Below are 15192 nucleotides of genomic sequence, written 5' to 3'. Positions count from 1 at the left end.
CTGAGAAGGTGGGTTAGGGGTTCAGAGCCTCAGAGTGGCTCAGGCTGTGCTCTAGAGGCAACCTGGCTTCTAACCCCAGTGTTCCCCCTGGCCAGCTGTGTGACCTTGGGCAAGGCATGTTCCTCTAGAACCAAGAATTTTAAAAACATCTTCCTCATGGGATTTTTTTTTTTTTTTTTTTTTTGGACAGAGTTTCACTCTTGTTGCCCAGGCTGGAGTGTAGTGGCTTGATCTCGGCTCACCGCAACCTGTGCCTCCCGGGTTCAAGCAATTCTTCTGCCTCAGCCTCCTGAGTAGCTGGGATTACAGGCATGCGCCACCACACCTGGTTAATTTTTTGTATTTTTAGTAGAGACAGGGTTTCTCCATGTTGGTCAGGCTGGTCTTGAACTCCCAACCTCAAATGATCTCTCCGCCTGGGCCTCCCAAAGGGCTGGGATTACAGGCATGAGCCACCGCGCCCGGCCTTCCTCAAGGATTTTTTTGGGTACAACTCAGCTGCTATGCAGTCATGGGCTCGCCATCACACTTGGCAGGCCCTGTGATCATCAGTGGCCAGGCTACGGTCACCAGATATTCGGTCAGACGCTGATCTAGGTGTTCTGTGAAGGTATTTCGTATATGTGATTAAAGTTCGTAATCAGTTGACTCGTATGTAAGGGAGACTATCTGAGATGATCTGGATGGATTTGATTTAACTTGTGTGAGGCCTTAAAAGCAGAGCTGAAGTTTCCCTGAAGAAGAGAAGCCGTGGACACCAGCTTCAGTGCGTGCTGTGCCTGAGGGTTCCAGCCTGCCGTTCTGGACAAACTGCCCTGTGCTGTTAGTCAGGGTTCTCCTGAGAAACAGAACCAATAGAAGGTATGTGCGTGTGTGTATGTGTGCATATGTGTGTGTATGTGCATGTGTGCGTGTGCATTTGTGTGTGCATGCTTGTGTGTGTGCGTGCGTGTGTATCTGTGTGTGCACATGTATTTATATAGATAGATTTGTTGTAAGGAATTGGCTCTTCACATTTTGGAACCTGACCCATCACAAGAACAGCAGTTGGCAAGCTGGAGCCCCAGGAGAGCTGAGGATGTAATTCTTGTCTGAGTTTGAAGGCCTGAGAAGCAAGAGAGCTATTTCAGTTCAAATCCAAAGGTAGAAAAAGCTAATGTCTCAGTTCCAAGGCCAGCAGGCAAAAATAATTCTCCCTTACTGGAGGGAGGATCAGCCTTTTTGTTCTCTTCAGCTGGCAAGATGAGGCCCACCCACATTATCAAGGGCCATCTGCTGTGCCTCAGTTCAGTGATTCCCATGTCAATCTCACCCAGAAATATCCTCATAGGAACATCCAGAATGTTTGACCAAGTATCTGGGCACCGCATGGCCTAGTCAAGTTGACACATAAAATTCACCGTCACACTTACGCATTTCAGACTCACCTAGCCAGCCCCTACAATCATGTAAACCAAGTCTTTGCAATAAATCTCTTACTAGACATCTCTTACTGGTTGTGTGTCTCTGCCTGAGCCCTACCTGACACGCACAGTAAGCTGTGATAAGAATAACAATCGTAATGATTGCCTCATCTGAGTGCCAAAAAGTCCCATTTTTTTAAGGGGAACAGAAGTCACAGCAGTTTCTTCATGACTCCCAAGGGCTCTCGGCAGCAAGGACAAGTCCCGTCCAAAGCCCCCAACACAGACAGCCTTGTGGCCCCACCTACGCTCCACAGCACGACAAGACTGGCTTCTCTGGATGCCATGCATGCCGAAGAGGGGCCACTCGCATAGCTCCATTGCATGCCAGGCCCTTTGCCACAAACTTCACCAGGCATCTAATCCTCACAATAGCACTCCGAGGTGGTTACTGATGGCGGCAGTGGCCGGTCTGGGGCAGCCACGGCAGGGACATCAGCTGCATCAGGGGAGGCATTGCCAGGACTGTGTGTTCTGCAGAGCCAGAGGGTACCAAGAACAGGCAGGAGCCACGCCCCATACCAAGTTGGCAGGGTAGGAGCCCCATGTTGCCAGGCACAGCCACAGCTCTGGACCAGGGCATCCCTGTGCGCTCAGGGGCCTGGGAAGCCCCCAGCCCCCACAAGTTCCTACGTGCCTGCTCCCACTCCCTGGCCTCTTCCTGCTCCTGGCATCTGCTCCAGTTTTGGAGCAAAGTTGTGGCTGAGCCAGGTGCTGTCACAACCTGGCCAGGTGTGCACGTACTCGAGGTGGCACCGACACACCGGCACCCACACTGCCTTGACCCTCTCTGGACTTTGGGCACTGACGAGTGTGGGAGGAAGGTCAGGGAGGGCTAAGGGCAGCTTGGCAGTGGCCTGTAGGCACTCCTTGGCATGAACAGCCTGGACACCGTGGACAGCGAGTTGATGGCAGGAGGCAGACAGGTACCTGGGCGGAAAGGGGCAGGTCCCTGGTGAAGCCGCACCTCCAAGCCAGGGATGGCCTGAAGCCTGGGGACTCGGCTGCCAGTTCTGGGTGAAGTCCACAGCCCAGCCCAGAATAAGAACTTACGGTGCTTTTTTCGGGCCCGCCTATGGCTGCCCATGGACCATTCAGCAAGCACTTTCTGTCTTCTGAGCCCATAAAAACCCAGACTCAGCCAGACTCACACATATGTCTGGACTACCAGCTGCAGGGAGGAGCTGCCCATTGTGGGTCTCCTCTCCGTTGAGACTTAAACACTTGTCAGGATGACCTGCCTGCAAGAAGGAGCTACCCACTGCGGGTCTCCTCTTTGCTGAAAGATGGACATATCGGGACAACCTGACTGCAGGAAGGAGCTACCCACTCCGGGTCTCTTGAGAGCTGTCCCGTCACCCAGCGAAGCTCCTCTCTGCCTTTGTGAACCCTACGGTTGTCCACGTACCTCATGCTTCCTGGACACGGGACGAGAACTCCGGACCTACTGAATGGCAGGAGTGAAAGAGCTGTAACAAATACAGGCTGAAACACGCCCCCCACTTGCCATGTGGCAGGTGATGAGGAAAGAAGAGCTTCGGGCAAGCGGATCACCTGAAGTCACAAGTTTGAGATCAGCCTGAAACCCCATCTCTACTAAAAATACAAAATTACCCAGGTGTGGTGGTGCACACCTGTAATCCCAGCTGCTTGGGAGGCTGAGGCAGGAGAATCGCTTGAACCTGGGAGACGGAGGTTGCAGTGAGCCCAGATTGAGCCACTGCACTTCAGCCTGGGCAACAAGAATGAAACTCAGTCTCAAAAAAAAAAAAAAAAAACAAACAAAAAACTTCCCATTTCATAGAAGGGGAAACCAAGACTCAGGGAAACCTATTATGTACCAAGATGCTATAGGTAGGAGGCGGAGGAGCAAGGGCCCAGCCTGTATCAGACACCCCCCGCCGCCCTCCTGACAGCTCTGGGCCTGTCACTTCTAGACACTGGAAGAGGGCTAGCAGCAACAGTGAAGGACTTCTTTTATGTTTCCCTCCTTCCCACGACGGTAAGTGTGGGTCTACTTTGATCCTAGTTGAATTTCAGCTTTCAGCCTGGAGTTTCTGATTCATCTTTGGCAGAGGAGCATGGTGGGAATCTGCTAATGGCCGTTAGGGTCGCTCCTTCCAGGTCTCCCCAGAAACCCCCTTCCCCAAGAACAGGCAGGGTTGGTGGGGCTTGAGTGTGCAGACGGGACTTGGCGGGGTTCTGTGGGTTGGTAATAAATGAACAGGAAAGGAGATTCCATTACGCAGGAATGTCTGGGGAGGGGGTGGGGAAGGAGCCGGCTCCTCTCCCAGCACCAGCCAGCCATGCGGTCTTGATTGATGTGCCTTGCACCGCGGCAGCGGCGGGCCTGCTGGAAAGAGGCCCCTTCACTCACCCCTCCTGGAGCTAGGCCAGCAGCCAGATGTTCCCGGCTTTTGGGGAGCTGGGGTGGGGGCAGGGGAGGCCAGCCGTGGGCCAGAGGGCAGCTGCCCAGACGGCGAGCCTCTCTCCCTCCTTCTTAGCAGCTGGGCTCAGGTGGCGGTGACTGTACTGCTGACCTTTGGCCAGTGGCTCTGTCTCCCGAGCTTTGGCTCCGTTCAGAATTGGGGGTGGGGTTCTCACCCACCCTGTCCTGCTGGCTGAGGCACACAGCTGCCCTGGAAAGGGCTTTCAGCCCCCAAAAGGAAAACGTCCCACCTGCCCAAGGTTCTTGTGTTACCCTGGCCAGAGACACAGGGAGAGGTGTGACCGGCGCCTGAACCATCCATGGAGGAAAATCCAGGTGAGGTCCCTGGATTGTGGTTTGGGGAGAGGGTCTGAAAGCAGATTCTGGACTTCTCAGAGAAGGTCCCTCCAGCAGGTGCTCACAGGAACCCGAGGCACACTTTCGCCTAGGCTCCTCTCAACTGCTGTGATTGCAGCAGAGAGAGGCCGGGCACCACCTCCAACCCTTTCAGGGGTTTTTATTATTGTTGTCATTTTTTTTTTTTAGAGACAGGGTCTCAAACTCCTGGCCTCAAGGAATCCTCCCGACTCAACCTCCCAAAGTGCTGGGATTACAGGTATGAGCCATGGCCCCAGATTCACCATGTAAAATGACTAATTGCTAATATGTTGGTGTCATTTCTTCTGGGTTTGTGTGTGTGTGTGTGTGTGTGTGTGTGTGTATATATATATATATATTTTTTTTTTTTTTTGAGACGGAGTTTCGCTCTTGTTACCCAGGCTGGAGTGCAATGGCGCAATCTCGGCTCACCGCAACCTCCGCCCGGGTTCAGGCAATTCTCCTGCCTCAGCCTCCTGAGTAGCTGGGATTACAGGCACGCACCACCATGCCCAGCTGATTTTTTGTATTTTTAGTAGAGACGGGGTTTCACCATGTTGACCAGGTTGGTCTCGATCTCTTGACCTCATGATCCACCCGCCTCGGCCTCCCAAAGTGCTGGGATTGGTTTTTTTGTGTTTATTTTTTTTTTTTTTTGAGATGGAGTCTCGCTCTGTTGCCCAGGCTGGAGTGCAGTGGCACGATCTTGGCTCACTGCAACCTCCGCCTCCTAGATTCAAGCGATTCTCCTGCCTCAGATTCCCGAATAGCTGCGACTACAGGTGCCTGCCACCACAGCTTGCTAACTCTTGTATTTTTAGTAGATACGGAGTTTCACCATATTGGTCAGGCTGGTCTCAAACTCCTGACCTCAGGTTATCCACCCGCCTGGGCCTCCCAAAGGGCTGGGATTGTAGGTGTGAGCCACTGCGCCCGGCCCGTTTCTCCTGTGATTTATATCCTGTGTCTATGCAGTATTTATGTACGTTCACTTTTCAGAAAAGTGGCCTTATGAAACCCATCCAGCTCTGTGACGTTCCTTCTTCTACTGAACCCCAGTGGTGCACACCTGGCCATATTAAGAGATCCAGATCCACACTGACGTTTTTAGGGCCCTGCTATCGTATAGCTGCCTGATATTGTTGGGCTTTTAGGGGATTTTCAATATTTCCCTTGTATGGACAATGCAACATTGAATCTCTTTGTACCTGCACCTTTGTGCACATTTCTTTGGGATAAATGGCAAGAAGTAAAACCTCTGAAAGGGTAAGTCTATGAACCAACTGAGCTTGCACATGCAGGCCCTCATTCTTCCCCTCGGCTTATGTCCTTCCTCAGAGCTGCTCATGATGTCCTCGCTGCCCTGACCCCACCTTGGAAGGTGGTTAGTGGTGCTGCAAGGCCCTTCACCTGTGGCTGGGGTGGCACTCTGGCCAGACAGGGTTGGCCGGTGAGCCCAGCAACGTCTTGCTCCATTGTTCTCTCTCTAGAGGACATCGCGGGGTGGGGAAGGCCTGAGGACCTTGCCTGGGTCCTGTCTGGTCCACACTTTACCCATTGGGAGCGATGGGGCGGCCAGTACCACAGTGGCCTTCCGTTTGTAGTCTGTGAATGATAGCACGTCCTTTACAGTCTGCCCACGGCAAAGACTTCTGCGACTCACATGGGGACTGTGAGAGGCACAAGGGCAGGATGTTCATGTCATGGGCACGGCTCCAGGCAGCCCGGCTTCCCACCAACAGATGCGAGGAAACCCTGGCCAGGGTGAGAGCAGCTCAGCCCCGCAGTGAGCGGCTAAGGAAGACTCGGCTGCTTCTCTTTGAGGGCAGGGATATGTGACAAAGAAGCATGAGCCGTGACTGCTCAGGGAAGGCCGGAGGAGCAGAACGGACTTGGAGATGACCTCTCAAGCCTTCCCAGAGCTCAAGAACCCCAACTGCATGGAACTGAAATCTTTCTTGACATTCTCATGCGGACGCTCATTTACCTTTGCCCGTAGTTAAAGTCAACTGCTGCCAGCAGTATTCTCTCTCCTACACACACACACACACACACACACACACACACACACTATAACTAAAGACTGACCTTCATTACCTCACACATGCAGATCACACTCAGACACACAATAATAATAATGTAGTAATAACTCCTTTTTTTTTTTTTGAGACGGAAGTTTACCCTTGTTGCCCAGGCTGGAGTGCAATGGCACAATCTTGGCTCACTGCAACCTCCGCCTTCCAGGTCCAAGTGATTCTCTTACCTCAGCCTTCCAAGTAGCTGAGATTACAGGCATGCACCACCACGCCCAGCTAATTTTTAAAATATTTTTAGTAGAGATGGCTTTTCTCCATGTTGGTCAGGATGGTCTTGAACTCCTGACCTCAGGTGATCCACCCGCCTCGGACTCCCAAAGTGATGGGATTACAGGTGTGAGCCACCAGGCCTGGCCTATGGTGTAGTAATTATTCTCATAACACCTATTGAGCCTTTACGACGTGCCAGGCCCTGTCCCATTCTCCTATTGTTAGCTTCATTGCAAGGCTGCGGGAAAGTCACTTGCCTGAGATCGCAGAGATACTGAGCAGAGGAGCCCAGCCCAGGGCACACACTGTCCTCCCACCACTCCCCCCCCAGCTCCCTGCATGCTGCCTTCCTGCCCAGGCTGCGGTAGCCGAGTGCTTACCACATGAACCCCGCATGCCTCACCCAGCCCTTGGTACACAGCGGAACAGTCCTGGCTTGTTCAGATTCAGGCAGCTGGAGACACAGTAAGTATAATAAACACAGGCTGTGAACCGCCTTCTTGGCTAGTTGTAGAGACACAGAGTTTTCCCCAGACCTGTGCTTCTGGACTGGATTGGGGGCGGCCTCTGGTCCCTGTCCCTGAATCCTTATTCTTCCCCTCCCTTTCCCTGTCTGCCTCTCCCCACTCTCTCCTCCTTTGCCACTTGAGGACCTGTCTACTGCGTGCCTGGCACTGAGGTGGCCACGGAGGCCGTGGTGGGGTGGGTAGCCCAGGTTCCAACTCTTTGGGAAACTGAGAGCTCATCCCATCAGGTGAGGCTTAGAAGGAGAGGGCTTGCTCAGATCACATGAGGAGGGAGCCCAGATCCAGGCCTCATAGCTGAGGCTCCCTGTGCCCAGGCCAGGGCTTTTATTTGGGGAGACAGCGCAGGCCACCGGGAGCACTCGTGATCCAAATACATTGCTCACACATGGAATCCTAAGGGAGTTCAGAGAGGCTTTAAAGTCGGCTGTGTCTCCTATGTGCTGGGCGCTTGTGTACACCAGGCCCATTTATATACATTCTCTTATTTAGTCTTCCTGATAACAAGTAGATACTATGATTATCATCTTTCCCCCATTCTACAGACAAGGAAACCAAGGCTCATAGCCGTTAAGACTCAAACCTAGCTTTGTTTTCTCTAAAACCTCAGCTCTCCCAGCAGGCTGCCGTGCCTTGGGTGGGGAAGGTACTGGGGCATGAAATAGATAAAGGCTTTGGCAAGGAGCTGGGCTTTCAACAGGCCTTGAAAAGGATGGGAGGAAAGAGGGGGGCATCCTGGGAACTGGGCACTGTTTGAGCCAAGGTATGGAAGCCAAACATACCCAGTGAGCCTTGGTACCAGCATGGTGGCAGCACGATCAGAGGGCAGGCTTTTGGCTGAGGGAGCCATTTGAGTTCTTGGCTTCCTACAGCTTCTACCTTGGAGGAAGGGCTGACAGGTGAGCCTGGCCCAGGTACCCAAGTCTGAGGAGCTCTTAGATGCTCTGCCAAGTTGGCCCCAGAGGAGCCTGGGAGGCCCTGAGCTGGGCAAAGTTCTCCGTGGCGTCATAAACCAGGCCCCATGGAAGGAGGAGCCAAGAGGCCCCTAGTGGCTGTGCCACCCCCAGCGAAGGACGCTGCCAGGGGCCGGCACAGGTACCAGGCTCTGAAGGTCCTCAGGATGCATTGGCATCATGTTTTCTGCTGTCTGGGTCAGCCATAGGCCTGCATGCAGGACTGGCAGAGGTGAGTGCCAGGCAGAGGCTCCCTTCTGCCTTGGTAGATCTGGTGGGGCTGGAAAATCGGGAAGGGAGAAGGGAAAGCCCATGCTTGACAGTTGTCTCTCTAGGGTGAGGCAGCTGAGCCCACGACTGTGATAAGCTCTGAAACCACAAATCACAGAGGTCAGAATCAATTACGCTGCAGTGGAACTTCCTAGAGCAGAGTCCATGGGCTCACTGACCACCTCAGTCTCCCTCTCCTTGTTAAACGCCTCCTCATCTTTTGGGTCTCAGCTCCAGGTACTCTTCCTCAGGGAAACTCACCCTGATACCTAACCCCTAACCCCCACCCCAAGCTGGAGATATGGTCAAACTCCAGAACAGCACTTCTAAAACTGAGGTTTTTCCTGTCATAGCTGTTATTATATATTCATTTGTGGAATTATTTGATTGATATTGTGCACCTCCTAACTGTAGGTTCTGAAAGAATAGTCGTTGTGTCTATCATGTTCACCAGCCTATCCTCAGGCCCTGGAATATAGTAAAAACCTGAGAAATATTAGTTGAACAAATGGATGCTTGAGTGGGTGTGGATGCGTAGATGTACACATGGATGCATGGATGGATATGTGGATGCGTGGATGGATATGTGGATGCATGGATGGATATGTGGTTACATGGATGGATATGTGGATGCATGGATGGATATGTGGTTACATGGATGGATATGTGGATGCATGGATATATATGTGGTTACATGGAAGGATATGTGGATGCATGGATGTGTATGTGGTTACATGGATGGATATGTGGATGCATGGATGTGTATGTGGTTACATGGATGGATATGTGGATGCATGGATGTGTATGTGGTTACATGGATGGATATGTGGATGCATGGATGTGTATGTGGTTACATGGATGGATATGTGGATGCATGGGTGTGTATGTGGTTACATGGATGGATATGTGGATGCATGGATAAATATATAGATACAGGGATGAATATATGGGTGCATGGATGGATATATGAATGCATGGATGGATATGTGGATTCATGGATGTATATATGGATATATGGATGGAATATATGGATACAAGGATGTATATATGGATGTGTGGATGAATATGTGGATGTATGGATGGATTTATGGGTTCATGGGTGGATATATAGATGGATATGTGGATAGATGGATGAATGGATGGATGGATGGATATGTATATACATGGATGGATATGGGATGCCTGGATGGATATGCAGATTCGTGGATGGCTATGTGGATGCATGGATGTGTCTGTGAATGCTGCATGTAGGTATATGTGGATACATGGGTGAATATGCGGATGTATGGATAGATATGAGGATTCATGGATGGATAGGTGGATACATGGAAGGATGGATTAGTGGCAGGACAAATGAGTGGAGGAATGTATAGAAGAATGGATGCAGGGCCAGTAGGTGGATAAACAGGTAGATGGATACATGGATGGGTGGATGGAAGGATGGCTGGGTGGATGTCTGGGTAGAACTTTAGAATGTTAGACTGTTGGAAAGTTAATAATCATGAAACTCTAAAATACTAAAGACAGGTACTTTTTATTTATTATATTGTTAAAATAAAACATAGCTTAGCATTGTTATTAGAAAGGACAATTACAGAGCTCAGTTCCCTCTTATAAGAGATGAGCAGACAGCCTCTGAGAAGTGAAATCGATGTGTCCAAGGTCACACAGCAAATAAGGTGTCCACGAATCGGTTGTCTTACCACTGTGTGAAACAGCCTCTGGGAAAGGGTCAGAAGCCTTCGTTCCAGTCCTGTCTCTTTTGAGGTTTCTGTGTGACTTGGGACAAATTATTGGGACTTCATTTTCTCTCTAGAAGAAAAGATGGGGTCTTTTCCGGGGGCAAAATCTAGCTTTTCCCTTGCATTTTTGGGAAGGCCAACCTTGCTGAGATGTGTCCGATATCCCTCCCCATACCTTTCTCAAAGCCCAGTGGAGTTGTCAGGGTGGACGCCGGGCTCCTGGGGGTAAAGTGAAGTGATTTTACAGTGAGTGTGCAGTATGAATTTTTTTTAGCATGAAAAAAGTGTGCAAACATGGTTTCATATTCCGTAAAGGATGAAGTCCAAAGGCCTCAGCCTGACTCTATGGCCCTGGGAGCTTCTGGGACCTCCTATCCAGGTCTGGGTTGGGAGGCCCAGCCTCCAACTCTCTCTTGCGCCAGCCTGGCCACCAGCCGTAGCTCCACGCATGACTTTCCACTCTCTGGTGTGCCCCAGGGGTCGGGGGAAGCTGTGTGTTGTAAAAGGACCCTTAGTGAGTTTCTGGCACCACATAACCTGCCTGGAATTTTCTCACTACCCTGGACTTCTGCAACCCCAGCCTCTGGAGCTGGGGGTGTGTCTGCCAGGGAGAACTTCCCCTTCCCCAGAATGAGCCCCAGGCTGCCTGTCCCCACCCAGAGGAAAAGGGGCTCCACATGTTGCAAAGGGAAGGACCTAGGTCTTAAGCATCTTAAAGTCCCAGGATTGTGGGAGTTAGAGAGAAGGGGATCTCAGTCTGTCTGGGAGAGGTGGGGAGAAAAATCACACCTTACAGCAGAGGTTAAGGGTGGGGTGCAGGAATTGGGGGGGGCGGGGTGTGGAGAGAGGAGGAGGCTGGGGCGGAGCTCTCAGGGGCCATAAAGTCAGGCTAATGAGGCCTTTGGACTTTATCCTCTGCGGAACATGAAACCACTTTTTAAAAAAGGCGTTCACACTTTTTGACATTAAAAATTCATACTGCACGCTCACTTAATTTTATTTTATTTTTTTGAGATAGAGTCTTGCTCCGTCATCCAGGCTGAAGTACAGTGGCACAATTTCGGCTCACAGCAACCTCCACCTCCCGGGTTCAGGCGAGTCTCCTGCCTCAGCCTCTGAGTAGTGGGGATTATAGGCGTGTGCCACCATGACCGGCTAATTTTTGTATTTTTGTATTTTAAGTGAGTATGCAGTATGAATTTTTAATGTCAAAAAGTGTGAACGCCTTTTTTAAAAAGTGGTTTCATGTTCCGCAGAGGATAAAGTCCAAAGGCCTCATTAGGGTTTCATCATGTTGGTCAGGCTGGTCTCGAACTCCCTACATTGTGATCCGTCTGCCTCGGCCTCACAAAGTACTGGGATTACACTTGTGTGCCACCGCTCCTGGCCGCAAACTTACTTATTTAACAACAACAACAACAACAACAAAGCAGCAAAGATACAACTGAACGTTTAGTAAGAAATAAATTTTCCTTCCTCCTGTCCCAATTCCTTCTGGAGAAGCAATCCTTGTTAACAGGTCTTGTATATCTTTGGAGAGATTGAGGCTTTATTGATTCAGTGTATTCCATTGCTTCCTTTTTGTAAGTGGTAATGTACTATACACACCATTCTCTTTTCCAGTATATGCTATATATGTATATATATAGATGGAGTCTCCCTCTGTCACCCAAGCTAGAGTGCAGTAGTACATTCTCGGCTCACTGCAACCTCCACCTCCATGGTTCAAGTGATTCTCTTGCCTCAGCCTCTGAGTAACTGGGACTACAGGCATGTACCATTGCACCCAGCTAATTTTACTGTATTTTTAGTAAAGATGGGGTTTGGCCATGTTGGTCAGGCTGGCGTTGAACTCCAGACCTCAAATGATCTGTCCACGATGGCCTCCCAAACTGCTGGGATTACAGGTGTGAGCCACTGCAGCCAGCCTTAGAGATAATTCTGAGCAGCACATGTAGGTCTCTGTCACTGGTTTTACTCCCACTTGCTGTCCTGCTGTATGGATGCTCTGCACTTCATCACTCATTCCTACCAAAGGACATTGACTTCGTTTCTAGCAATTTGCTTCCACGAAAGATCCTGCCACGAACATATCCTCACGCATCCACCTTTGAGCATGTGGGCTGGTGCGCAAGTTGGATAACTCCTTAGAAGTGGTATTGCTGGTCAAAGGATACATGCATTTGATTCAGTACACGTCACCACATTGTCCCATAGAAGGTTTTGAGCAGGGGAATGACAGGCCTCCACGATCTGACCAGTTGCTGCTCATGCATTTGGCAGGGGGTAGAAAGAGTAAATAATTGGATTATAAGCCACCCAGTCTCCAGGTCTGAGATGGGCTAAAGTATCTTCAAATGAGCGTTTATTCAGAGTCCCTGTGAGCCCTTTCAAAGCCCTCAGCTCTGTGCACTCTAGTGCTCCCTGGAGCCTGGGAGAAAGGGATTCCAGTAGACAGGGTCCTTTGCTGTGGGGAGAGGTCCCCAGTTCACCAGGACCCACATCCCCCCACCGGGGGGTGGCTGCAAACGACCTAGTGGGGAGAGGACAGGCTGCCGACAGCTGCAAGGAGCGAAGTTCAGCCAAAGCCCGCACAGAGCGCTGCCAAGAGTTTCTTCTTTTCATTTTTCCAAGCTTTGCGCTTTGGGCTGGGGCACAGTGTCATCCTCATGTTTCCTATTATTTTACAAGGCTCCCATCAAAGCACCAGCCGCCCAGGCTCTTTGATGTCTGAGCTGGAGCTTGCCTCTGCCTTGGGGAGAAGCATCTTTGCTGAGGATCAAGAGGAGCGCGAGGCCTGAGATGGCCCATGCCTCTCTCCTACGTGCTCCCCTGGCTCCTCTCCTGGCTGGGACCCCAGGCCCCTGGAGCGGGGCGGAGGGACCATCACAGCCAGCCAGGCTCAGAAGGGGCTGCGGAGGCCCGGGGGGGAGGGGCCAAGGGGCAACTCCAGGCCACACAGCAAACTGGTAGAGCACTTCAGCTCTGGCGGTGATCAGACACTGGGTGAGACGGCAGAGGGGATTCCTAGCAGGGTCAAACCAGGCCTGGCCGGCAGCCTTTGCCTCTGGGTTTCTCAGTTTCCCCACCTTACTTCCTAGAAGTCTTTTGGGGCCGACACCGTGCAGCTTGTATGGTGCTTGTATGGATGTCTGCAGCCCCCCTGCATAGGTTCAAATCCTGGGCTCTGTCCCTTTTAGCAATGTGACCTTGAGCAAGTTACTTAGCACAACTGAGCCTCAACTTTTTCCTCTCTAAACTAGGATAATGGCAATTCTCACCTTAGAGGGTCCCTGTGTGGGTGCAATGAGAAAATTCACAGAAAGTACTTAGCACAGTGCCTGACAGGTGAAGAGTCTTGAAAAGGAAGAGCTCTTCTCGTTGTTGCTGAGGATGAAAATGAAGAAGTGGGAAGGGGGTTTCTAAGGAGAAGGGGCTCCTGCAGCACAGACCCCCCCATCCCCACCCCAGTCCTGGTCTAAGGATAGACTTGGGCCTTCTCTGCAATCCAGGGAATTAGCTCCTCCTCTGCCCCACCTCCCAGCCCCTATTTCTAATTCCAAGGCTCCCCTCTGAGCCTCAGGGTTAGAGGGGGTAGGGAACAGATGAGACAAAGATGCCAGGCCTGGGATGGGGCACTAATGGTGTCTGGGCCGGAAGGTCTGGTGGGTGGGGGAGGGGTGTCTGGAGGATGTGGCCTGCAGCCCTGACTCCTGGGAGCAGCCAGAGTGGAAGGGGGGTGGGTCTTGGCAAAGCTGAAAAGGCTGGGATTTGACTTGGAAACACATTGAGAAGTCCCTGGCGGCTGCCTCCTCAGAAACAGCCCCTCTGAAGTGGAGCCCGGGATGGGGAGGCTGTTTTGTATAAAGGGGCTCCGGGGACCTCAGTGATGGAGAATGAACTGAAACCTCTCCCCCAAAATTGCAGCATGCACAGCCGAGCCCCCAGCACTTCCTGCAGGCCTGACCCAGGGGCTGCAGAATTCCAGCCATCAAGCCTGTGTGGGACAAGGGGCAGGACAGGGGAGGAAGGGACCCTGGAATGCACAGATAGGAAAGGGCAGAAACACCTTCGCAGATAGCCCCAAGCCCCGTCTGCTGGTTGACCTTCGCCTGCCTGTTTTTTGTCTCATCTGCATTGAGCCTGTGATGTTACTTACATAACATTTTTCCTTAAATTGATTCACTTAAAAAAAAAAAAAAACTTGAATACATTTATTTCAAAGGCAATTTGATATTGCTACTGTAAATGGAAGATGGTAACACTCCCGGTACATGGTAACCATGTAGATAAAATACAATAAAAACAAAACAATGTTGTTAAATTTTACCTAGAGCCTAAGACTTGTTCTCTCTCTCCCTCTCTGATAAAAAGGGAGATTAACCAAGCGTCAGAGCTGTGTTAAAGACAGGCTAGCACCCAGCAAAGACTTTCTTCTTGATTAAATGTGCCAGATAAAATACAAGATGCCCGTTAGGTTTGAATTTCAGATAAACAATGAATAATTTTTTAGTATATGTCCTAAATATTGCGGAGGCCCCACTTACCCTGAAAAAACTTATTTGTTGTTTATCTGAAATTCAAATTAACTGGGTCTCCTGTATTTTTACTTGCTGAATCTGGCAACCCTACCCTTGATGAATGAAAGAGAGTTTTTAAAGGAATAGTGTTCTCACTGCTAAGTGATATTGGATATTTCCATGTCCCTATGCCACCAAGAAAAACAAAATCTTGAGAAACACTGTTCTGATTCAAGGTGGAATTAAACCAACAAAACACACGAGTGCGGGAATCTGCAGGTAGGTAAGAACATTCCAAATGCGGGAAATTCTGAAGGCTTTGTACAGGAGAAGGAGGCACTGGGGCTGGACCCATAGGCCAGCTAGAGCAAGACAGCCATCCTGGAGCCTGAGCACCCTTTCCCCCATTGAGCCATGCATGGCCTGAATGACAGAGGACACTCCTAAGGGATTAAGGCTTGATCCTTCTTTCAGAAGACAGGGGAGCTTGTGTTTGAGTGAGCTTGAACGACTGCGTGTGTTTGCCCAAATCACACCCTCTCAAGATGGAAAAGAGGCTTTAAGGGCATCTCCTCTAATACTACCTACTAGCCCTGCCCACCCGACGT

At 50.8% G+C, this 15192-nt stretch overlaps 1 protein-coding gene across 1 annotated transcript in view; it reads left to right on the top strand.

Annotated features, from left to right (window-relative positions):
• The first annotated feature begins 8189 nt into the window (after nucleotides 1-8189).
• Nucleotides 8190-15192, top strand: part of SYNPO (synaptopodin) — a 74105-nt gene continuing 67102 nt past the window's right edge. Inside the window, exon 1 of the mRNA XM_074379117.1 lies at nucleotides 8190-8284. The gene's annotated coding sequence lies outside the window, so the exon portion shown is untranslated. The remainder of the gene's footprint in view (nucleotides 8285-15192) is intronic.

This window comes from Saimiri boliviensis, chromosome 1 (assembly GCF_048565385.1).
Source record: "Saimiri boliviensis isolate mSaiBol1 chromosome 1, mSaiBol1.pri, whole genome shotgun sequence".
Lineage (NCBI taxonomy): Eukaryota > Metazoa > Chordata > Mammalia > Primates > Cebidae > Saimiri > Saimiri boliviensis.
This window is presented reverse-complemented; position numbering and strand designations above follow the sequence as displayed.